At 39.4% G+C, this 26,689-nt stretch overlaps 1 protein-coding gene across 1 annotated transcript in view; it reads left to right on the top strand.

Annotated features, from left to right (window-relative positions):
* The window catches only part of TRABD2B (TraB domain containing 2B), a 387,757-nt gene that overhangs the window by 276,388 nt on the left and 84,680 nt on the right, over positions 1-26,689 (top strand). The window lies entirely within an intron of this gene.

Genomic DNA, 26,689 nt, shown 5'->3' with positions numbered 1-26,689 from the left:
TCACTCTTGCCGTGAAGTGTGTAGAAGTCATGAACAGTAATAATAACTTATTCCTTGTAGATATTTATTTAGATTTTAGTGAACTAATCCCAGTATTTAAATAGTAAATTATATGCAGTGGCATCTTGTGAAAAGAAAGTTGAAACAAATGTAACCTACTATCCTTAACAAACAATGCAATGTTATTTTAAAAAATGATATTGTGTGCAGGGGATGGATTTGCAATGAACAGGATGCTTTCAGAAGAAGTCATCCATGTTTCCTAACCTTTTGTTGGAACATCCACTCTGTGCCCATCTGAGTCGTGTAAAAGCTCTGTGTAATCATTTTAAGGAGTGTCACCACAGACAGGCCTCTTATGCCATGGCAACATTCTAACACAGGGTTTCTGTAGTAATAATAATAATAATTTGTTTTATTTATATACCACTATTCCAAAGATCATAGCGGTGAACAGCAAGTAAGCTAATTAGCAAGTAAGCTAATTTGCCCCCAACAGTCTGGGTACTCATTTTAGCGACCTCGGAAGGATGCAAGCCTGAGTCAAGCTTGGGCCCTTTTGCTGGTCTTTTTGCCCTTTTGCCACCAGTATTCCAAGTTATCATCAGCTGGTGCAGAAGACATCATGTCCTCACACTATTTTGCTGGCATAATGAACCATAAAGCTGAGTTTTTAAACTTAAAAGACCTGGACTTAAATTGACTTCTGTAAAAATTAAAAGCTGTTCCAATTACTGTAACCATTTTGCTGCCAAGAGAAACAACTATTATCTCGCCTTTCCTGTAGGCTATACATACACAATTTCTTTCAGCCTTCCTATGGTGTTTTAGGAGAGAAAGCATTAGCCACTATTTGTAAGTGTTTGCTACATAATAAGACGGTTGCCTGCCTATGCACTAATTTGCAGCAGACGTATGAAGCACAGTGTTGTAAAACACATCCCATTAGCTTAAAGTGGATTCAGGTTTAAATCTAGAAATACGTCTTTTGTTAATTTTGTTTCTGAGGAAGGATTTGGAATGCCATACTAGAACAGCATCCAGCATTTCACGGCTAGCAAGTGTGTTTCCATTGAACTGAAGCAAAACAAGCAATCTCATGTTTAGAATATTGACAGAAAATTGGATCTAAATCCAGCCGTTTAGACCTCTCATTTTGCAAAGACCTTAAAATGAACTCCAACCATTATTCATTTCTTAGAGAAGGGGAGCAAGCAGGAAAATTAGGTGGGGGGATATTTTGGAACAATATATGTATTGCATGTGGGAATACACACTAGTCCCCTGTATGTATTCTGGACTCAGTCCAGTATTGGAGTTTCCAATTTATTATTTGCCTCCCATAGAGCCAACATGTTTCTACAATAGGTACAAGCCTACTTCATGCATATCCACTTAAGAGTGTCAGGTTTCTGCGATCTGCTCTGCCCTGGGAGAATGAGATGATCACAAACACTTGGAGTGATCCTCCCTCCTCCTTCCTAAACCGAAAACAGATGCTGTTTATTGAGCAGCATCATTTCAATAAAGTGTAGAAAAGAAAGCTGTGCAAAAAGTTTGTTCTTCTTTGGTCACAGTTAATGTAAGCCATGTTGTAAAGAAAACAAATGGTAATTCTATCATCTCTTTATTGCCAGGGTATGGCATGAAAGACAAAAGGGACCCAGTGGTATGGGATCATTGATTTATCGGTTCAATAGTCCGTCTCATTCTCTGCAGTTACCAGCATTTCAGCCTTCAGCTAGTGAAACAGGAGGAGCATCATCCATTTAATTGTGGGGTTATTTTCAAAACATTAATAATTAACAGCTGTGAAGATGGAAGGTTAGTGAGTAAGACGTAAATCTTAATATGGATTTGCAACACATAAATAACATTGTTAGATTATGTTTGTATCTGCCCTCTTGGGTTATTGCAATGGGCTACTTTAAAGGGGGGGGGGTCCTAAAGGTGTCATGCATAGGAACTCCAGGGAGAATCAAGACCAATACAGGTATTTTCAGTAACTATGGACTCGAGGAACAAATTCTGGGAATCATCTTTGTTATGAAATTTGAACTTAATCCTTATTTTAATTATTCTTTTGAGGTTTCATCTACAACTGCATCTTCCAAATACAGTGAGAGTTCTCATAAAATTTTGCATCCACTCTGCTTTGAAATGTCTATGGGAAGAGCTATTAAGGAGATCTCTCTTAACTTTGAAATGACAGGAGCATTACCAAACTTTTGGCTTAAGAAACAGTCTTAATTTGAAGAAATAATAGATACCATAGACAGACAACCATACATATTCTTGCTGTGAATGTATTTCATGGCATTTAATCCTTGGTAGCATCTACTGTAGATCTGCAAGAGAGCTTAATTGAAGGGGGATGGGTCAGTGTGGGGGTGGCTAAAACCTCTGTATTATGGCTAAGTGCCTTCAAATGTGCCATATTAAGTTGTTGTTATGTGCCTTTGACTTATGGCAGCCCAAAAGCAAATCTATCACATGGCAAGATTTGTTAAAAAGAAATTTTCCTTTGCCTTCCTCTCATGCTGAGAGAGTGGTCAAGTAGCAATTCAAACCCTGGTCTCCAGAGTTGTTATCCAGTTTTCAAACCACCATACCATTCTGGCTGTCATTTTGTATTAAGTAGCACATCCAAAACTGCCAGTCTGAATCATAGAATCATAGAGTTGGAAGAGACTGCAAGGGCCATCCAGTCCAACCCCCTGCCATGCAGGAACTCTCAATTAAAGCACATGCGATAGATGGCCCATCCAGCCTCTGCTTAAAGACCTCCAAGGAAGTGTGTTCCACTGTCGAACAGTCCTTACCGTCAGGAAGTTCCTCCTAATGTTGAGGTGGAATCTCTTTTCCTGTAGCTTGCATCCATTGCTCCGTGTCCTGTTTTCTGGAGCAGCAGAAAACAAGCTTGCTCCCTCCTCAATATGACATCCCTTCAAATATTTTAACAGGGCTATCATATCACCCCTTAACCTTGTCTTCTCCAGGCTAAAAATACCCAGCTACCTAAGTCGTTCCTCATAGGGCATGGTTTCCAGAACCTTCACCATTTTAGTCGCCCTCCTTTGGACACGCTCTAGTTTCTCAATGTCCTTTTTGAATTGTGGTGCCCAGAACTGGACATAGTATTCTAGGTGGGGTCTGACCAAAGCAGAATACAGTGGCACTATTACTTCCCTTGATCTAGACACTATACTTTTATTGATGCAGCCTAAAATTGCATTGGCCTTTTTAGCTACCACATCTCAATGTTGACTCATGTTCAATTTGTGGTCTACTTGGACTCCTAGATCTCTTTCACATGTACTTTCATTCAGCAATGTGTCTCCCATCCTATATCTGTGCATTTCATTTTTCCGCCCTAAGTGCAGTACCTTACATTTCTCCTTGTTGAATTTCATTTTGTTAGCTTTGGCCCAGTTTTCTTGTCTATTCAGGTCATTTTGAATTTTGATCCTGTCATCTGGTTTATTATCTACTCCTAATTTGGTGTTAGCTGCAAATTTGATAAATATGCCCCAATTCTGTCATCCATGGCTACATTGCCAGATCGTACATATATTAATGCTGTAGTTGTGATCTTTTTCATTTCTAGTAACATAACTCATCTGCTGGTAATTATTGACAGGACTTAAGCTATAGGTATGGGAAGTCTTGGCAGAATGATGTCTCAACTGATAGTGAGGGTTAGCAGGACTGGATCTCCAGAACCAGTAAGTTTTAACTGGTAATAATATCCACCAGTATTATCAGGACTGGAGCTCCACAGGTGACAAGCCTTAACAGGATCACAACTCTCTCCCCATTCTCCCTGTAGCAGGTTCCTCCTGCCTTGGATCACCATCTAAAATTACACTTGAATTTCCATAGAAGATCCATGGATCTGATGAGGTTGTGTACAAAGTTGCAAAACTGGCTCCTGGACAGGAGTCCTGTAACTTTAATTCTTATAGGATCTTAGAGCAGGATAAAGTACTGTAAAGCTCCATGAGATGAAGATATCTAGTGGATACTAGGGTTGGTGTCACCCAGTGCAGAAACTCATCGTGTCATCCCCCCCTTGACCTCCTCCCATACCATACCATACAAAATCTTTAGTAATATTTTTTGTACTAATGTTGCTCATAAATCGTAATTCCCATATACCACTAAATGTAACTGTAATAGTTGTGACATAAACAACTAGTAAAAGTAAAAGTACACCTTTACATTACAAATTACAGCCTGAATGTATTTCCATCTACATAGGCGGGATACAGATGGGCAAAAAGGGGTGTATTCATGACGTCATGAAGGTAGAGCCTTCAGACGGCCCTTACCTGAATGCCGTCATGAACACGCCGCCCGCACGCCCCAAGTGGGAAGAGGCGGCATTAAAAAGGTGCTGCTTTTTTCCGCTTCTTTTTGATTTGCGGCGTACGTGCGCAGCTCCGTATGTAAGCTGCTGCACCGGTACGCCCGAATTGCTACGCCGCAAATATAAGTTGCCCGTTTAAAAGCTCCGTGTCAGCTGCGTCTCATAATGGGTCGGGGTCCGGGACATGCGTGGTTTGCAGTCAGGCTTTAATTGCAGCGTCCGCTGCCATGCAGCTGTGGAAGCTGCGGCACAGCTGCGGCGCATTTTAAGTCTCGTAACCCTAACCCTAGAGCCACTTGTGTGCATGCGTTGCTGGAATCGCGGGAAGTTGTAAGTTTTGCCGGCGGATGTTTTGGTTGTAGAAAGTGATAAGGGAAAGTTTGGAATTTAAAGTGACCCCCTACACACATTCCTGCGCCATTTTCACCTGGGAACGGGCACAGTTCGGCTGCTCCTGGCACAGCTGTGCGGCGGCTCCCCTTTGCCACCAGGCAGGATGGCACAGCCATCCACCAGCATCCCGAAAAAAGGCAGGGGGACGTCTTGGTCTCATACTGAGACGGCTGACCTCATAGCTATATGGTCCCAGCCAAACATTCTGCAAAAATTGGAGCAGTCCTACCTGAATGCTGACACATATCGAGAAGTGGAAGAAGCCATGAGAGCTGCTGCACCGGTACACCAGAATTGCTACGCCGCTAATTTAAGTTGCCCATTTAAAAGCTCCGTGTCTGCTGCGTCGCATAATGAGTTGGGGTCTTGGAACATGCGCAGTTTGCAGTCAGGCTTTAATTGCAGCGTCCGCTGCCATGCAGGTGTGGAAGCTGCAGCACAGCTGCAGCGCATTTTAAGACTCATAACCCTAACCCTAACCCTAACCCTAGAGCAACATGTACGCATGCGCTGCTTGGAAAGTTTGGACTTTAAAGTGCACCCCTACACACATTCCTGTGCCATTTTCACCTAACAATAAAAAACCCCTAAAACTGTAAATATTTACATATGTACAAGGGAGGTGATGGGGGATGGCAGGGGGACAGCGGTGGCAGCAGAGACAGCTGTAGCTGTGCATTGCAGATTCAGCAAGAGCGCGGGGACCAATGGAGAGGAGGCATCTATGATGCTGGTGACACTGGCAAAGTGCAAGCGGACAAGGATGCCAACACCAGCTGATCACCAGCTGGCAGGAGGCCACCTTTGTTCTTGGGCAGGGCGGGGAAAAAAGTTTAAAGGGGCCTGGGCGCTTTAAATGTGCCCATAGGCTTTCTGCCGCCGCTGGTTAGCGCTGCAGCTGCGCAGCTGCGCATCCACCAGCCGGCAAAGGGGAAAAAAAGCCGCAGTTTGGGCCGCCCATGCGGAAGCTGCCCCTTTCTTTGCGGCGTCCTCTGAGGCGGCGGTATAGAAGCTACGGGTCCGAAACGGACCCAGGTGAGGCATCTTCACTGCCCCCCGTGTGGAAGCCCCGACACCTGAAGCACGTCCCCGGGGCGGGCGGTCTGGAGGCTCCGTATTCAGCAGAATACACCTCCAAGACGTCTTCCCCTGCCCGTCTGTATCCCGCCAGAGTTTCATGTAGTTAAAGTGAAAATTTGATGTGATTTTTTAAAAACAACAACAACTAAGGGTGAGACCTGGTGTGGTGCACACCTCGATGGTGACACCACTGTCCTCCTTCACTTTTCAAACCCCAACTTTCAGTTGCAGCCATCTCCTCCCAACATAGCTCTTGCCTTGCTGATGGAAAGCAAGAAGATCTTTTTGCAAAGGCATTGAGTGGGGACCTAGTTCTTTTCTTTTCACTAGATGGATCCTCTGTGAGTACAGCCCCATTGAAGAAGGCCAAGGTTTGAGTACACAGATGAGAGTCTGCTACTACTATATCCTGTTAACAGAAATGTCTTTCCTTTACATCCTTCTTTTGTCTCTGAAATAACAAGATAATAAGATCCATTGCCACATTTAGATGTTGTGGTATAATTGTTAGTTTCTTTTCCTTTAAGAAAGAAGCTGTAACTGCATAGGTAAAAGCTATAACTTGCAGAGGGTAGCATTTTTCAGCAGAGACAGAAGAATATTCAGCTTTAATTTTATTTCAGATTATTACCAATAGCTTCATTGGAGGTGTATATGAGATTCTTGTGAAATAAACTTTTTGTGTAATGAATAACCCTGGACTGGTGTGTCTGAAGTGTATTCTTGTGGATGAACAGAGAACAGGATTGAATCTGAACCTTAAACATGTATCCAAGATGATGACTCAATTAGGGCAGTAGGTTTCACTGCTTTGGATAGTTCCTGTAAATTTCTGGCCAAACCCCGGAATGAATTGATCACTCTATTGGTACTTAGGCCACAAGCTTCCATTGGCCCTAGCAGCACTTTATTTTCTCTAATTTGAAAGAAGGAGAGCTATGATACTTCACATTGTCATAAATTCACTGCAGCAGCTCAAGATAGCTTGTAGTAATGTACCACAATAATTTCTTTAAAATAAGATTAAAAGGTTTGCATGACAAGTAGAGCAAAACAGAATCCACATCAGAAGGCCCTACAGTCAGCTGTTAATACTGGTTCCAGACAAGGGACAATTTGCTAGGTTAATGCAGCAAAATGTTCAGCTGCAAAACCATTGCAGCAGCTATAGCCATGGAGCAGCTGAATCACATAGTATGTTGTCTACATGAAGGTAGTCCAGGCTTACTAGAAAGCATCATATGGAGAGGGATGTCCTTACAGTCTGAGTTGGCTCAATCGCCTAATGCTAAAAAAAGCAAAATGAAAAACACCTTTCTACATTTGTAAGATTGTAATCATTACCATCATTATAATCGGTAGCTGCTGCAGCTGGAGGAGGAGGAAGAGTAACTGAAATGTGATCTGCAATATTATATAAAATTAATGAAAAATTATAGGTAAGTGACAGACTATAGGAATAAACAGAACACTTTTACTATTATCCAAGCAATAGCTTACACTTGTCTGTCTTCACTGTTAACTGTTTCCAATGTTTAATTGTACTTTATATTAGCATGTCCATTCAGGTGCAAGTAAACACTGCACTCATATTATTTCTATAACCATTGTGCTCCTGTGCAGCATGCTAGCATTATTTTCTGCATGGGGCAGATTGAAAGCTGAGGTTGAGGAAATATGGATTGTCTTAAAACCATCTCTTCAGTTTGTGACAGTGGTTAGATTTAAAATCAGTTTTCAGTTTTGCCCACTATGCTATAACAGCAGACAGTGCTTTAGTAACTCGTGGTTACATCTTGGACAATCCCAGGTGCGAGTACTTTTTTATTTTCCATTCAGCTGCAATGCAAACCATTATTGAACTTCCATCTTCTGCTCTAAAATGCCTCTATTCCCCATAGCCATGTATTACATGATTCCAGTGCTAAACCATCATTACAGATGAGCTCAATTTTCATTTATTGGACACCCTTAGGATTGCTTTCCAAAACCAAACTCTGCACTGAAGTATACCACATTCTCATGCTCACACAAAAATTGAAAAGTATCCAGAAATATCAAAAAAAATGAGTCAGGATCTGAAAATCATCTGGTATGGCAAGAGACGTGTGATTGGATCTGGGTTATAATATTAGCAAAGGGGGCACATGTGAATGTCTTGGATTGCTCAGCCAGTTGGAAACTGTTCTATATTCCATTTAGATAAAAGTAGTTGTAAGATTATTTAACACCACTGGATCCAATCAGATTGAACAAGCTCTGGGTTTATCTAAGGGCTTTTGCAGATATTATTTTAGTAGTGTAGTGGGATAAAGAAATGTTATTTTATTTTCACCCTGCCTACCCTCATATTTTAATTGGAAGGGGGAGAAGATAAGATGATAATGTTTTGGCCATTTCTTCTTAGTTTGCTTCACTATTCTTTTTTTTTTTTATCACCCGTGCCATGTTACTGCCATACAATCTTATAGTTTAACACATTGTGTTAAGGACTGTCCATGTTCAGTGGGATTCCAAAATGTCAATAAATTATAGCTGTAAATAACAGGCACTTGATGGGATAGCCATCAGTCTGCTTTACTATTAAATGACATGATGAAGTGACATGAAATCTTTGTGGTTTCTTTTTTATGCTAGAAATGTCTTCTTTACAGTTAGCTTCAAATATAGATATGTTTCCTATCTGCTGTCTGCTTCTCTAGTGTTTTGGGGCTGGATAGTTGTTAGTGTCAGAATACTGGGCCTTAATCACACTTTCTCTGTTCATGGGAATAGACACATGGAACCTGCAACCCAAACTTTTATGCAACTACAACTTTTTTTCATGTTATCAATACACAGCTATCAACCAATGGGACAGTTGGAAACTGTTGGAAATGGTATCCAAGGCCCTATAATATAGCACTCTATTTTCATTCTGTGCACCTATGACATCTCCAACAGTGTACCGGAATTTGGTTGCACTTGTTCCTTAGTCTTAAAAGAGATTTTTTAAAATTAAAATGTTGAAGATCTTATCTGGATGTACAATGTAGCTATAAGGGGTAGAATGTTTGTCACTTAGCTAAGTTTACAGTCCTGTCCACTGATCTTCAATTCACGGATATATAGCAAACATAGAGATTATGAAGCAGGACCATGCCCTTTGGTCATGTGGGTGTATGGCAACAGTGAGTGCTACCTTTACAGATGTTTTACAGATGTTTTAGCATAAAAGAGTGAGGTGCAGTTCTTTATCCATGTATTTGTGCTATTTGCCTGATATGAACAGGACTCATGCATCTTTCCTTTGTGTAACAATACAGTTGGGTATGCTGTATAGATATACTAATATCTTCCTGCCCAGGAGTTGTACCACATTACTGCACTACACTCTTATAGTGCTGCTATTCCTTTTTTACTGCTCTGGCTACCTCCTATTGCATTCTCAGGTTTGTAGTTCAGTGAGGCCTAAGAGCACTCTGCTGAGAATTCTAAATGCCTTTCCCTAAACTGCAAATCCCAGAATGCAACAGGAGGTAGCCAGAGCAGTTAAAATGGAATAGCAGCACTATAAGACTGTAGTGAGGTAATCTAGCCTGTCATTTTTTCCAGCTCACACCCTTATTAGTAACATACTTTTAAATAAAATGCAATAAGTAGACTTTAGAAGTGTTGCCATCATGAACAATTGTGTGTGAAACAATTAAACATGCAAACAGACCTGTTGAGTCTATATTACAGTAATTAGTTCTGTTGCATGGTTTTGTGTTGACAAAATTTGGGATTTTTTTGAGAACAATTCCTAGGTGTCTTCACTGAGCATGTGTGGTCTTTTGAAATGCAATTGTTCTTACATGACATTAGGGTTGATTTTTATTCTTTGCAGATTAAATAAATGGGCTCACATGACACACTTTAAATTGTGGTTGAGTTTCATTGGAAAGTTTCACCCTTGTGAACCCAAGTGATTGATTGACAATACATTGTACCAGTCAAACATGTAAGAGCTGAAATGCACAGGGAGTTTCTGAACTGCTGTCTCCAGCTGAGAAATAGCCAAGCAGCCAGCAGCCCATATGCCATTAAAAAGAGTTAATATTTTGGCAACAAAGAATACACACATGAAAGCAGTGTTTAAGAAAAAATGTCTTCTGGTTTATTTCATTTTTATGGTCAAATCATTTGCAGGCAACACATATCAGAATGTATGCACACTGTTAATTTGGACTTTATTTTTCTTAAAGATGTTTGACTTTCGTGTATTCATTTTTACTTTGGCTTTTATTTAAAAACAATCTTTGCCACTTTTTGAGTTGGTGGTTGTATTTGTCATCTCAGAAATTTTGATGCAGTTCCAGGACACAAAGTTTGCTAGCAGTTTTATTATCATGGGAGGAAATCATATTGAACTAAGAAATAGAAGAATGTGTTCCTAAGGTCACTGACTAACCAGATGTCACATAAATAGGACTTAAATTTCAGAGACGGACATGCTGTTTCAGTGCTACATAGCCTACATTCCAAGAAATAGCAATTCTGTTTTCATGTATCTTTTTCATAATTTTAAACTTAGCCACCCCATTCAATTGAAAAACAAACTTTCATTACAATTTATGCCACACATTTCAGAAACACAGAATTTTCTTATCAACAGTGATCATTGTTAATCTATGAAAGGATTTGGAGCAGGACAAAACACCAGTGTACCCTCAGATCATCACAGTGCTAGTCACTGGATGATTTGAGGATATAAAATAGCAGTGAGATTTTTTTCATAGGCAAAATCCAGAAGGTTTCATTTCAGTGCTCGACATTTTCTATGCATTAGCCAGAAGTGAACATTTCATTTCCGTCATAGTTGCATAAGTAGGAAAAGTGCCTCTCTTAACAAATGGCCAACCTTTTATTGGGAAGGCAGCCATGTGCATACTGATCTTTATATACTTTTGCACAGAAAATAGCATTTTCTCCACCAAAATGCTGTTTTCTATCTAAAGGATTTCATGGCTTCTGTATAGGTAACTTGGTTTGTATGCAGAATATTAATTTATCTGCAAAAATGTCATTTTCTGTGCCCCCCCCCCCCCACACACACAAAGAATAAGTCCCAAATTACAATTCTTGTCCATCCAGGATTCTCCTTGTCAGAGTATGCCAACCTTTGGACACCCCTTTTTCATGTGAGATTCCGATATTTACAAATATTCTTTCAGTATTCAGACAACACTTTGCTATTAATAGTGCTGAATGCTAGTTAATTTTGCATTTGAATGCTTCTTTAAGGTCAATTTAAACAACTTTTGCTTCCCAACAAAGTAACAGTGGTGCCTGAACTTTTCCAGGGCAATCTCATGCCCCATTCTCTAAGGAAAGAGTCTGTTGACAGATCACAAAATTAAGAGGCAAGACAGCCCTGAAAAGGCTAAGAACATCTATATTGGTGTTGTGTTGACTGAAGCAAAGGCAGTCTGAAAAAAGGAATAGTTGTAGATAAGGGGTAGGCAACCCCAGCCCGGTCCTGCCGCCGATTGACACCGATTGACAGCAAATTTGTAGCATGTCCTCCATATTTTTAAAAGTGTCCTCCATTTGAAATTTTTGTCCTACATTTGTCCCGGTTTATTTATTTATTTAATTCTTTAAAAAATTTATTTAATTATTTATTTTTTGGCTTCGGCCCCCCAGTTGTCTGAGGAACAGCAACCCGGCCCCTGGCTCAAAAAGGTTGCCTACCCCTGATCCACCCACTTCAGAAAGCACAATATCTTATATACAATTTGTCCAGAAAGAGAATGTGTGAAAACAAACTCATTTACTGAAGATCCTGGGAAACATGAAAAATATTTGAGTAATTCTGTTAATTCTCATGAACAATGAGGATATTTGTATAGGGTTACAATTACTGTGGTTGGGAAACACACACAATGAATTCAGATAACAATCATCTCCAGCTAAATATATACTAATTAGAATAGAACTGGAGTACATCAAAGATGTTTTGGATGACCAAGATAAAAAAAAGGTTTTGCTACATTGGGGATTAGTGGATAGAATCTTTACATTGTGTTAGGGTAAAATTCATTCAATGATTGTATATTCTTTTGTCTGATTTATTGAACCATGGTGTTCATTCTCTTCTTCTTCTTCTTCTTCTTATTATTATTATTATTATTAACCTTTATTTATAAAGTGCTGTAAATTTACACAGCGCTGTACATACAATCTTTTTAATTGGACGGTTCCCTGTCCTAAGGCTTACAATCTAAAAAAGACATGACACAAAAGGAGAAGGGGAAGGGGATGAGGGCCAACAGTTCTTCTCTACCTCCGAGGCCTGGATCAGGGGAGATGGACTGGAGGGAGGACATAGCAATACAGGAAATGATTCAATAAAACAGGCAACTAAGGAACATCAAATAGCAAGCAACAATTATGCAATGCCTGGGAACGCTTCTCTGAACAGGATGGTCTTCAACTCTGTTTTGAAGCTGGTTAAAGATATCTGAAAGATATTAGCTGTTTGTCCAAAATTAACCATGCAGAACTGCTTCATTTAAAAACAACAACAGGAGGAGTATAGCCAGCTTGAAAACTCAGTGGAAATTATGTGTCATTTTACCAATATTAAATGTCTGGATATAATGCAGTGGGAGTCTTAAGACTGCCTTTTCAGCACAGGGCACAGCACCATCACATGTGAGCATGTCATTCTGTTGGCATACTTCCAGTCATTGTAGATGCAAACAACCAATTAGGTGATTAGTCTTCACAATGTGGATGTCATTCTAAATGCAAATTAGGCATGAAATTGCTTACACATTTTTGAAGGAGGACGGGGACTTCAGAGTACTTGAATTTTGTTTTTGGAATGCCACAGTGCTTTTGAATCACCATTATCCTGTACTTCCAACACGGGGGTGGGAGGAACGGAGAAATGCAAACAATTGTGTGTTGGGAGCAATTATGTTGAAAGACCCTGCCTCCAGAGACAATTTCCACATTCTCGCTTCTGACATAACCAGTTTAGGTAATCTAAAGGTTGGCTGAGCAGAAGAGGATGTTAGCAACCATGGGGATGAATCTGGCAAACCTATAAAAGAAAGGATGACTTAACGTTTCACTACCACTAGGAATCCACTCATCCATGCTTATTTAGGTAACCTGTGGAATATATTTTCTGAAAAATCTGTTTTATTTTTTTTTAAATTGAAATAAAAAATAAACAAACTAATGTAAATTTGAAAATATCTGTATAAGCAAACAGTGAATATCTATGTATGAGAAAAATAACTTGAAAAGTATTCAATATGCAGAAGAACCTTGCCTCACTGAAATTTGATTAATGTACCAGCTAGTTTAACTCTGTGAAATCTTGTTAAAGCTACCGACTAAGTCTTTAGTGTGAATGGACAATTGAGTATCTCAGAGGATGACTCGTTTTTCCCCATGTCTTTCCCAGTGATAAGAAATAAGAACTGAGTAATACTAAAACAGGAGTTCTGTTAAAGATATCTGTCAATCATAATTAATGAACTATGTTGAGATCAGGCAAAGAGAGATGTGGGAATGGAGCCAATAATGATGGTTTAGACTAATCTCTCATTACATTCTGTTATGTAAATTCCCTGAAAGCTTACTGGAATTGAAATAAATTGATAATATCTGTCAAGATTCTGCAAGGTGATTCTGATTTTTTTCATGTTGTAAAAATAGCCATTAATTTAATACATATTACATGTTGATTATCATTCCAAAATCCAAAATACTCCAAAATTGTCCACATGGGTAGCCGAGATAGTGACACCTTTTCTTTCTGATGGTTCAGTGTACATAAATTTAGTTTCATGTACAAAATTATTAACAATATTATATATAAAATTACTTTCAGGCTATGTTTATAAGATGTATATGAAAAATAGGGGTCATGGAGACTGGCGGCTTGGAACAGCCTCTTGACACTCCAGCACCAGTTAGACTCCAATTAGCGTGGAACCGTGGTGAACAGATGCTACGGTTCCAAACCTGGCCACTACCACAGCCCTGAAATGGGCCACCAGCAAGGAGTGACTTTTTGCATTTCCTTTTTTGGCCAGGTTTTCCTGGCCACAGGTGCTCTTCACATGGTTTCTGGCCACTCTGGAGAAGCTGAACTTTCCTGCCCATCTGTTTCAGGCCATCAATGAATTTTACTTGCCTGATTAAAGTGAATGATGTCAGCAAGTCAGTGTGTTATTTATAGCCAAGTTGAGTCTAAGTTGAGTCACTGAAGTGACTTGAGTCCTAGTCAACTGATTCAAGTCTACATCACAGCTGTAAAGCCTAAATATGCTACACACACCAGATCCCTTCTGATCTTGAAAGCTAAGCAGGATCAACCCTAGTTAATACTTGGAAGGGAGACTGCTAATGAATGCTATGTGCTGTGTTTTTTAGAGAAAGAAACTGGCAATAGCACCTCTGATTAGGAAACCCATGGTGTCACCATAAAATGACAGGGGATATGAAGGCACATACAATCAGTGATAGTTTGGCTGTAGATTTAGTGACACTGTGATGTAACTAATTTAAGGTACATTGATTTTACAGTCACGATAGGCTTGCCCAAAATATAACTAAATCTGGAATCAATTCTAATGCTGTATACATTTAGATTGTTTAGCCTTCTGCAATGGAGTTCACTCCAGATGTTTTACTACAAGTTCAAATAGCTTCATTCAGCATGTCCAGCAATGGCTGATAATAGAAACTGCAGTCAAACATCTGGGTGAGAGGAATTGGGGAAGGGCTGCTTTAGATTAAAAAAACCCCAAAAACCTGGAATTTATCTATGACAAATTTTAGGAAAAAAATTGGTACATATCAAAGACCTGTATATTAGATATGCAGGTGTACTACTGCCAATAGCTTTGGGTGAGAAAATAGATCAGTTTTAATTGGAAAAAGCGATAGTACTAGATCTTTAAGGCAGAGTAATCAAATTCACAAAGCAGCAGCTGAACAACAATTTGTCTCCCACCTCTACAAGGTCTAGCAGAAAAATATATAAGCTTATGTTTTCTTTGTAAAGCATATAAAAGCAGTTTTACTTTAAACAAATATATGGTCCAATGGAGGAGAGAGAAAAAGAAAAGAAAAATGGTTGTGTGTTAGAGTGATAAAGGAAGAGTGGGTGTGGGAAGATAGACAGGAAGTCACCATAATGCAAACCAGCAATTCCAGACTGATTTCCCCTTATCCAAAGTGCTTCAGACCAGAAGTGTTTTGGATTTCTTGGTGTTTTTATGGGGTTTGTTTGTTTGTTTGTTTGTTTGTTTGTTTGTTTTTTGCAGGGGCGGATTTTGGAATACATGTATTTGCATATATGTACATAAGAGATATTGGAGATTCGATCCAAGTCTAAACAAAAAATTCATTTATGTTTCATCTACACCCAAAGAAATGATGAATAGTTGTGTTATCTCCAAGACTTCAACTATTTTTGGTGAAGATTTTAGAGATATTGTTCCATGCATATTGATATTTCTGAATTAACATGCACAATTTTTTTAAAAAAAAATCTGATTAAAAACCCAGAATAAGTACCAATATGAAAAGTGAGTCCTGTCTCCTGCCATTATTATTAATCTGCCAGATAGGTAAACAGGAGCTTGCAAAACTGCAAAGCCTTTCCATCTTTCTTCACCTCTCTTCAAGGGGACCAGAGCTTCCGCCTATCTTTGTAGCAACTAGTAATTAAGAATGAAATCAGAATGAAGTAAAATAAAATAAGCCCCTTTCACACTAAAATGAAATTGGTAGTTTATTTGAAATGAGGTGGTTACCTAGGATTGAATCAACTAGAACAGAAACCATCTTGTCTTCCATCACCTCTTTCTTCTTCATCTGCTGCCCCCTTTCCTCCTCTTATTTTAAAGGTTTACCAAATATCACATATGCTATTATTTATTTCTTTAATGTGTAAGTTGAAGCACTCTTGCCATGACAAGAACAGCCAATTAACTTGCAAATTTTGTTGCTAGTGACCCAACTAAATCATGGCTATTAATCTATCTGGGTTGGGCATTGATTGTCAAAGGCATTCCTAAAAAATTTGGCATTGATCAACTGCCCTCAGCATTTAGCATATTAGCTGTATACAGGCAGACAAATGGTTGTGGCTCATTGGTCTATTTCTTTACTCTGGTTTGGTGATGGACATTTTGGTTTCAATTCTCCAACGCAATGGGTATTAGTAACTGAACAGTCTGTGTAAAAGAAAAGAAAGCAGTTATAGCTGAGTTAGAGAATCACTGTGAACATATATAAGAGGTAATACTGCCATCATCAGACTGCAATGTTTGGTTCCACATTTAAGCCATTTAGGCAATAGGTAGCAACAAGATTGTTTAATGAGCCATTTCCCCAGACCAAATTCCTAATATTTTCATCCTGCCCTGAAAAGGTTTCTCACAGTGTCAGAGGACTGCTCCTTTTTCCAGTTTTTCTCTGTAGCTTTTTTCGTGCACTTTAAAAAAAGCAGTCAATAAGGACATCATGATGTCTAATCTGAGGTTGTGACAATATATAGGATGCTATCACATGGAGGAAGCAATGTGATTAAAACATATACTAGCATGATCAGGGGGAAGATTATCACACCCCCTCACACTTCGCCCATTCGTGTCTTATGAGTAAACTGTAATGGATGTGTCTTTGGGTAATAACAGGAGTTAACGTTATTACCCAATGACGCACCCGTTACAGTTTATGCACAGGAAATGAATGGGAGAAGCATGAGGGAGTGTGAGAAGAAGAAATCTAGAAGAGTTTGTTTCTAAAATTTCGGCAGCATCTGTGGCTGGCATCTTCTGAGAATGCTGGCATGGAAGTGAGTGCAATATATACAGTGTGTGTGCATGTGTGTGTGTGTGTGTGCGCGCACACACACACACACACACTCTGTGAGATTCTGGGTTGGGAGGAGTGATTTCTGTGTTAATCTCTGTATTGTTCTGTTGCTGAATGGCAAGGCCTCAGAGTGGGAGGATATGCAAAGAGGATTTGTGTTTGTTAAATTAGAGATCCATTGTTTGCTGGGAAAACCCCTGACCCTGGGTGGTTTGTATTTGTATTTGCTGGGTCTTTATTTTAGTGTTTTTCAGGACTGGTAGTCAAACTATGGCGGGTTACAGACCGCTGCTTTGCGGTGGTCTGCTGCCGCCGCCGTTTGCTCTGTGCGGGAGCCGCAGCAGCCACACTGCGCGGCTCCCGCACGGACTGAAAAAGAAGTTCCAAAATGGAGCTTCTTTAAGCAGCGCCTCTATGATGTCGCAAGGCGCCAAGGGTGGACTCGCGATGTCATAGACGCCGCAACACATGCGGACGCACAGCGTCCGATACGTAAATATGGCGGCGGCCGTGTGGAACGGCAGCCGCCATATTGTACGTACAGTATACGTACTAGGGTTAGGGGGGTGCGGAAGCACTGCCCCTTCCTAACCCTAGTACGTATTCATTATGTACTAAATGGCGGTGTGTAACCCGCCTTTGCTAACTTTAAGGGTTTCTTCTTTTCCTGTTGAAGTTGTCCAGGTCCTTGTGGATTTCATTGGTTTTCCTGGCATGGTCTAGAATTTCAATGTTTTCAAACAGCACTTTATACCCAGGGTGGTTTATAATGTGTTCTGCTACTGCTGATTTTTCTGGCTGACCCAGTTTGCAGCGTCTCCCATGTTCCTTGATTCATGTTTGAACACTGCATTGGTGATCCCTGTGTAGATGTGTTTGCAGCTGCATGGTATGCAGTAAACTCCTGTGGCTGTGAGAAGGTCTCGCCTGTCCTTTGCTGAGTGCAGCATTTGCTGGATTTTCTTGATTGGTTTGTAAACCATTTGGAGGAGCATTAATAAATGACAAATTTCAATCAAACTGCTGGCATGGATGTGGAGTTAAGGAAATCCATATACATATGTGGTGGGAATGCCCATTTGTTCAAGAATTTTGGACAGAGGTTAAGAAACAGATAAATATAATAACAGGGATAGAGATACAATTAAGTAAAGAAAATTGCTTAACTTTCAATTTAGGGGAATTAGGATTGAACAGTAATAAAAAAATAAGTAATAAAACAATTTCTAAAATCAGCTCATACAGTGATTGCGTATGGATGGAAAAACAAATCAAATTGGAATAAGTCTTATTTATTTAAATATATAAATGAATATAAATTATTTGACTTCCTTAGAGAAAGAAGGCTTAAATATATTGGGGAAAGCAATAAAGAATCCTGGAAAGATAAATGGGAAATTGTGATTAAGAATGGGAAAGGTAAAATGGGGTATGAAGAAGTAAAAAAATATAATCAACGATATTTTCCACATCTCCGAAAATGACTATTAATTTGATTGGATTTTAATTTCCTCTACGCTGTTGTCTTTTTTTGGCACGGGGGTGAGGGGAGAAAATAATCATATGAAATACGATTGTACAATCTGTATTATGCAATGTGTAATAAAAAATTGAAAATTAAAAAAATTTAAAAAAAAAACTATCATGGTTGTTCAAGGGCCAGTCTGGAGCATAAAAGGGTCCAGACCAGTCCCAGATTAAGCGGCTAGAGTAGATGCACTGTCAGATTACAATCTTAATTAGTGAGCAATGCAAAGGTAATCTTACAGAACCATTTACTTCATGTCTACAAGATGTTACCTCTTTATATTGCACACAGTTTCAACTACTGGATTCTCTTTGGTTTCACACATTCTTTGCTTTTCTTATTGGCCTTGATTATCTTTGATTGTATGATGGAAAAATACATAGAGCTATCACCATGAGTCCAGATCGTTTTTGCTTAAGTCACAGTCTTCAAAATATATGACAAATGATTCACGTGAACCATTGCAGAGCATCCTGACAAAGTACCTTCGAAAGGGGATGAATTACAGTTTTGAAAAGGCACTCAGTCTAAGCAATTAAAAATATCAGGGTCTTCCTTTTCCTCTTTTCTACCTCTCTTTTGCCAGACTGACAACATTAAGTAGGAACTCTTCCTCCTAGCATTTCTGTTTTCTTTGAAACATGCCAATCATGCTACTTGCCTTTGCCCAAAGTTTGTTGTCTTTGCAGATGGTCACAGCATGAGCTACCAAAAGCTTCAGTGAGTGTGACAAGAGATTCTGTTAACCTAACTCAAGCGTAGGACCTGGCATCCAACCAGAGCACAAAGGAGCTTTTCACAGTCTTGTTGCTGCCTCAAATATTTCATTTCATGGGTTTCAATTAATCGGTATTTATTGCCACTTATCTTAAATGGCTAACAATATCAAGAGTTTAGGGAGTGCTTTTAATGTCAAACTGGGTCAATTAAAAGGCTACTTAAAATATTTGCAAAACTTTTCATCTGAAAGTTGGCCCCTCAGTCTGCCTCTAACTAATATGGCTTAAACAAACATTCTGTTTTATGAAGAATGACATCGAGTACATTTTCTCCTTTATATCTTTCAAGATCCCAGGATCAATTTCCTTTAGTTTTGCACTTTAACACTTACTGGATTCAGAAGAAACAATTAAAAATATATGTAACAAAAGATGCATTCAAGACTTTAAGAAGAGGGCAGCCAGTTACAGCTTAGATTGTAGGCAGCAATGATACAATGCTATAAAAATAAAGATCGAAACCCAGACGAGACGTTTCACGAGAAACCCTACTGTCTTCTGTTCAAATGAAAGCATTGTACCAACATGTTTGCTGTTACCTTCACTATTTGCTACAGCAACATGAACTAACCATGTTAGAACATTTGCAGGCTGATCTTAAAACATTTTACTTCCTTATTAAAACACTTTAAAACTAGATTTTAACCACTGGTGGTGTGTAAAGCATTTTCAATTAATGGAAATGTGTGTTTATATTAAAAAGAATACACTGAGGGTTTTTTGAAATGGCTTTAGTTGTTCTTGTTTTAAAGGTAGCTCTTTCAAAACGGCTTTTTAGTACATTTCATTTGGGAGTTTTTAATTTATTTGCATGCATTTTATTAGGATGTGCTTTAGAACATAGGCCAAGACCAGAAAAATATCTAGCACATTATACAAAGACATAGCAGTGTTAGTCTGGAAAATCAGTATGCAAAGGGAGCTTGCAGTACCTTCAATACTAACACCAGCATTTTGAGACTAGCATGTTATAGTTATACCAAATCCCATAGCTGCACAAATGACTTGAGCTTATCATTGTAAAACAGTTGCTTAACTCTACAAGCACCAAGTCAAAAGTGAAAGGGTTGTGTGTGTGTTTTCAGAATGATGGGTAGCACTAAGAACTGCAGGTATCTACCTTGGAGAAAGCATAACCATTAGCACATCTATTTTTCCACTAGGTTAGTGCCTGAATTGCTGGTAGTTGTGCATTCTATTTTCCTTTTTGGATGATAATAATTTTTAAAAATCAGGAAAATAATTAAGAAATAGCCTGAGCAAACAAATAAGCCTTGAGTTGATGGCAGAAACACCCAGTACCAGGAGTGGTGCCTAATCTTAAATGTCTCAATAAAGGCCCTTGAAAATGTTACTTGCATACACATACACCCCACAAGGACATTGTTCTCACATGGAGCAGGTTCTTCCTTCTTAATAGATACCAGTTCAAATCCAGCTACCAAACCTAGTGAAAATCACAAGATCACCTTGCAGCCTGTGGTGGTGTCCCATCTCTTTAGCTCCTGTAATTAGATAAGAACAGGTGGGAAAACATATAGCAATTATTGCTAAGTACCTGTTGATGATACCTTCCTTCATGTTTAGTTGCTCATTACAGCCAGCTGACTTAGTGTCCATCACCAAAACCTATTGAAGCAAATTCCATGATCTACCTAGGCATTTGAGGAGGTACTTCCTTCTGTCTGTCTTTCTATCAGTCCTGAATGTAAAGTATATTAAGTAATAAAACAATTCAAACCACCACCATAACTAAAGTTTAAAAATGAACTGCCACAGTTCTTCAGGTCTCCTTTACTAGAACAAGTCATCTCAGTCATTTTCCTTTTTCCTCAGTTAAGCCAAACTAAAGCCCAAAACAAATGGGCAATAGAGTGCAGCTTCCTGCCACTCTGGGGGTATGGTGCCTGGAAGCCGCATGCCCACAGGGTGCCTGGAAGCCACATGGAGAGTGCCTGGGTGGGAAAAGCCAGCTGCAAAACGAGCTGACAAAGTGCATTCTTTGAAGTCTAGGGGCTGAGCATGCCAAAACCATGAAAAGGGAGAGGGAGCTGAAGAGAGGGAGACACCTATTTTCATCCCACACTGAAAGGGACACTTACTGCTTCCCCCCTGCTGTTTCCTCTAGCACCTCAACCCAGATCCAGAGAAGTGCCATGCACTGCAAAGACAACTATGAAGAGAGTAGGATGGGGGGAAGACAAGGAGGGGAGACCAGGGGCATTCTGCACATGTTCAAAGACATGTTCTAGTCAATTTACTGTCCTTGGGAACAAAAACAGTTCCTAGGTCTGTGATATGGGGCATATTTGTGTCTGGTCCACACCCCAGAAGAGAAAGGCTCCTCATGAAGAGGGTAGCAGGTACTCACCAGGCTGTCTTGACTGTATTCCCCTTCTTCACCCCACCATCATCCTGCACACTCTTTTCCCATGGATTGACTCGTGGATAATTTGGCCCAGGTTTTTTGGATCAATTTTTTAACTCAAATTTCTCAACTTATACATAAGTACCTATGGTATTTCTAGCTTTTATTGTGTAATCTGAAATGTTCCATATTCTCTCTCCCTGTGGTTTTTAAATTTGTGACTGTAGAGATACAGAATAGGACTTGCCCATGAAAATCCACTTGATGACCCTGGGCAAGTCACATTCCCTGAGCCTCAATGGAAGGCAAAGGCAACCCCCATCTGAGCAAATCCTGCCAAGAAAACCTCATAGTACCTTAAGGTCTCTATACGTCAGAAACAACTTGAAGGCACACGGCAACATCAAGAGATATAGAATGGTCTTTGTCTACTGAAGGTCTCCTTTATGACAAAGAACAAGTGTTGTTGCTGATGATTTTGGACCTTTAAGTTTAATAAAAACTTTATTATGGTCAAAGACCAGCAAATCAAAAACAAAAATTATAGGTATAACAAGCTACTCAGTTAAAAACAGGGAGATAAAACTTACTATCAGATTAAAATAATTACATTTAAACTACTATAAGAATAGTTCAGGTAAACTAGTAAAACAGCAATCACATTCAAGGAAGTAAAAAAAAAGAGGAAACTGATGACAGAGATATCTCAACAAAATCAGCTATCCTTGGTTTATTGTACTTTTTCTACAAATGATAGCAGATGCACAGAATTGTGCTGCAGTGTATGTGATCTGCAAATCCCAGTCTGTAAATAAAAAAACTTATCTACCTGTTGTTGTTTTTTAATAAGAATTGGAGTAATCAGACCTTTACAAAAATCATGGTAAAAGGGAGAATACATGGGCAACAATTTCTACACTTTCTGTGTAGCAATTTACAAGTAGTAAATTAAATTGAACCACAAGGCTCAAAATAAAGCTGCTGCAATCTCTGATGCCATCTTGGCTCCTTTCCAAACTTACAGATGGAATTGGACCAATTCTAGCCAGGTTTTATACCCTGACACCCAAGATGACAATGACAGTGTAAGAAAACAAAACCCAGGCCTGGGTCTGCCAGAGGACTAAAAATCAATTAAGAGGTCTGGCTCTTATGACCCAAATAGAAAAATGAAGCTGCCCCTGTCCCCTAAAGCACTCGCTGTGACTCAAGGGGTGTCCCGTCCCTCTCCTCAGATTGTCAGGTGAGTTTTTCCTCTCAGTAGTCCTTGTCTTGGGGTTGAGCTACTGTTCAACGAATGCTTAGTTAGGTCAGTACTGCTGGTAATGTTGGCAAGAGACTGATTTGTCTGTGCCATGAGGGTAGAATAACCACAACTGCCTGAGCAGTTGTTGTTATTTTTTTTCTTAACAAGCATTTCCAAGGATGTACAGGAAGAAGGCACATATTCATTTTCTATGCCCAACTCACTTGTTCTCATTAGGATCATTTATTTATTTATTTACTTGAAGTGGAGCAACATTGCTATGACTTATAATACAGTTTAAAGGGGGGATTTGCGGGGATAGACTGAGGTACTGTTTTATATAGCATGAATCACATTTAAAAAAACAACAACTAACTATCCCTCAGATGTTGCAAAATCAATCTGAACACTTGTGGAAGCAGTTTGAGAGTCTTTCCCCCTTGTTCTCAACTCTCTGCCAGACCCTTACTGATTGCTGACATGCCTCCTTTTCCTTTTAGTATATAAGACAGCATGATGATATCATCAGTCTTTCATCTGCTACTTGGTTAGCCTTCTCACTTTCAACAAGTGTTTTGGTAGCAGAACACTGTGGCCTTTGTCAGGCTGTTGTATTCCAGTTTCTGGAATTGTATTTTTAATGGTCAATCTTCTTTGGTCAATCTGCTTTTCTCAGAATGAAGATATGGGGGAAAAATGGAATGGAGGGTGGCATTCCAGTAGTATCATTGAAACTAGAAAACAGGTTTAAAATTCTGGTCAAAAGAGAAAGAGATTTTTCATATGCACACACAGAAATAAACCACAAATTCTTAGTCATTGGGATTTGGCATTTACCCTAGACAAAGCTTTCTTGGTGTGGCTTGCCCTGAACTAAAAAGCTGGAAGAGAGTAGCCACACAGGGAGAGAAGCAATGAGCCTAGCTCCTTCATCTCTTTTTGCAAGTCCACAGGCAAAGCAGACAACTCAGAAGAGGGATAAAAAAAGTGGAAGGACCTAATAGGCAAGCAGCAACATTTCAGACAGAATGTGGGTTGTATCGTTGCCTATTTTAAAGCTGAAACACACACAAAAAAAATACTTATTTGCCCAGAAGACTAAATATCGGAAAAGATGACAAGAGTAGGAAAAGGTATGTAGATAAGATAATTTGTTTGCAAACCACAATTATTATTATTATTATTATTATTATTATTATTATTATTATTTTATTTGGGGAAATTTAGAAATCCATAATTCAAACACATTTCTACCTTTGCACATTCTATAGCATATTTGGAATACAGAATTTTCTTTACTTATTAAGCTTCTGTTATTATGTTATCCATTTTGTTATTAAGCTTACGTAGATGAAAAGGCAGCAACACCTTCTAGAGTGGCAACAATCCGGATGTCAAGAAAAGTCTTTAACTGTAAACTACCAGCAGGCAATATAGACATTAATAAGCCAGTTGGATCAGTATTGTGATTAAGTGCAAGGCACCTTCCTAAGGTTAAATATTTTAGCTGGAAACATGCCTCCACACACATTTGTCCATGCATACCAGCTAGAGCAATTTTCACTGAGGGGGGGGGGGGGTGATATGTCTGCAACCTTCTCATAAGATAATGTCTGTTTTGATGTTTTCATATGTCATATATAAACAAAGAGAGTATGTTTCTTGCTTACCCACATATGCCAGTATTTTTAAATTTTATTGGTTGATTAAACTGACCAGCTGAGTAAACCTGATTTGTTGAACTAACTGGTAATCATGATTATTTTCCAACCACATCTTTTCCAATAGCATGTGCTAGTACCATTTTTCCAATAGCATGTTATGATAATGGGCTATTCCATTATCTGGTAAACACATCTAAGGGGGGTATGGTCTCCCCTTTCCAGGCAAACAAAGCTTGAATGATTTATTATGGGTTGGCATCATTGATGAGCAACAGAGATCATGAGAGACAATTGCCAGTAGAGCAAAAGTGTGAAGCTTGAAAGTGCTTCCCATTAAAAGGGTATAAACATTTCAGGGTGCCATAGAGTGCAGAGAGCAAAAGAAAAGGAGAAGACAAAGAAATACTAAGGAGTAGAGCTCTTCTCCCACCTTGGGGAAGCTCAGTTGAGGCTAGACAAAGGTGCCCAATCTCCCCAATTCCTCATGAACATCCAGAACTCAGATTCCATTGGTATGAATAGAACAGGAAGTGTCTAGCTGGCTGCATTAGGAAATTACGTTTCTTTTTCACCTCTGCTGAATATTATCTAGGCTGTTGTAACGTTTAGGCAATTGCCTGAAGGAAGGTGCCTTCATGTATGTGATATCCTTTTGCTGTGTAGAATGCTTGCTTAGAATAAAGTTTCCTTTACAGTTCTCCACTTTCCCACATTCTTTCCACATGCCTTGCTCAGTGTATCTGCATGTTTTTTTAAAAGAATTCCCCTCTCATAAAGGAGGGGGAGGGAAAATCTCTGCAGAGGCAGAGGTGAAAAAAGCACCAAGTCAAGTCCCGCAGTACCTTCCCACTGAGTTACTGGGTTAAGCGGGTGAAAGTGAGTGGGTGATGGCAGCTAGATAATCTCAAAGAATCCCCTCTCCTACTCAGGAGCAGGAGAGGGGTCCCATTACACCTGTGCAATAGCAGCCAATCAAGCTGGTGGCAATTTTTGAGGAAAGAAAATTAGAGCTTAAGGCAGGGGTGAAACACCTCTCTGTTTATTGCAGTGGAGCTTAAACACATACTTCTTGTGCTTGTTGCGTCATGACATAGCACACTGTTTTTACCAAAGGTGGGATGGAAACTGAGAGACAAGAATCCATCTGAGGTTCAAACTGCCTGTGTATAATTGTTTCACCTTTGCTGTTTCTTCAGCTAGCACCACCACCACTTTCAATCTGCTATTAGTTCTACGGTGATGGTGGAGAGATATGTGGGTCACTGTACCTTTATCCTGTTAGGACTAACAGTAGTTTTGGAGTGGGATCATCTATAGGTAATGGACAAACATCCCTTCATACAGTATTATTCAGATGCTGGGATCAAATTCAGAGCCATGGTGGGTGCTTTCAAGGAAAGAAACATCAGGAGAGTCAATTATGGATCTCCCATGTGTATCTTGGTCCTAAATCTGTCCATGGAGCTGATGGATGCTTGGGGTTTTTAAATTCTTTCCTTGCAGGTGTCACTCCAGCCCCTAGATATGGAGACTTGAACAGCCACAATTGTGGGAAAATATGATGAGATAACATGACTGAGCACATCTGCTTTTCCTTTGTTAATTCTCCAGTGCTGTGCATAAACAGGCAATGATGAAGTGTCCCTTGGTTCGTAACAGAAATATTGAAAGACCTGGATTTAATTGTCCTGCATTTATTTCATGGAAGGAGTGAATTATGGCTCACTTTACAGCATCTCCAGTGAAAGTGAATATTAACATTGCAGAAAATGGTTCTTTGCCAGAGATATAACTCTGTCAAAACAGCTCCCTCCCTGTTTCTGGGCTGTACTGGAAAAAAGGCTAGTGAATTTGCTACCTCCTGCCAGTTAAAGCACAGGGTGAAATGCAAAACCAAAAGCTGCCAATAGTTATATATTTGATTCAGATGTTGTGGGATATGCTTTTTCATGAGTGTGTGTGTGTGTGTTTACTGAGTGTGAGATCAGTCAGGAAAAAGGAAAGAATGCAGCAACACAAGATGGAATTAGTATTTCTTCATGTGTCTTTTTTGCTATTGAAAAATTATGTTTATATGATGGTAGTTTGAGAGCATATAGAATTTTGTGAAGATTTTTATTCTACTATAGCTTACTGACCCTTATAGCTTTTATATCAAAGATTTTGCATTCCAATGAAATTGATTTTCCCTACTCCCACTCTGACACTGTTCCCCATGTTATTTTAATTGTCTTGTATTGCATAGGAGCAGATGGCTCATGAAAGCTTTACTGTGGGAGTAGGATTGGAACAATGCAAATACCAATTCTGACACACACACACACACACACACACACACACACACTCACTCACTTCTCTCTCACACACACATAAGCAAATAGCCTATCACACAG

Source organism: Sceloporus occidentalis, unplaced genomic scaffold (genome assembly GCF_023333645.1).
Source record: "Sceloporus occidentalis isolate IW3139 unplaced genomic scaffold, rSceOcc1.0.p SCAF_3, whole genome shotgun sequence".
Classification (NCBI taxonomy): Eukaryota; Metazoa; Chordata; class Lepidosauria; order Squamata; family Phrynosomatidae; genus Sceloporus; species Sceloporus occidentalis.
Note: the sequence above shows the minus strand (reverse complement) of the source record. Positions and strands in the feature narration are given on the sequence as shown.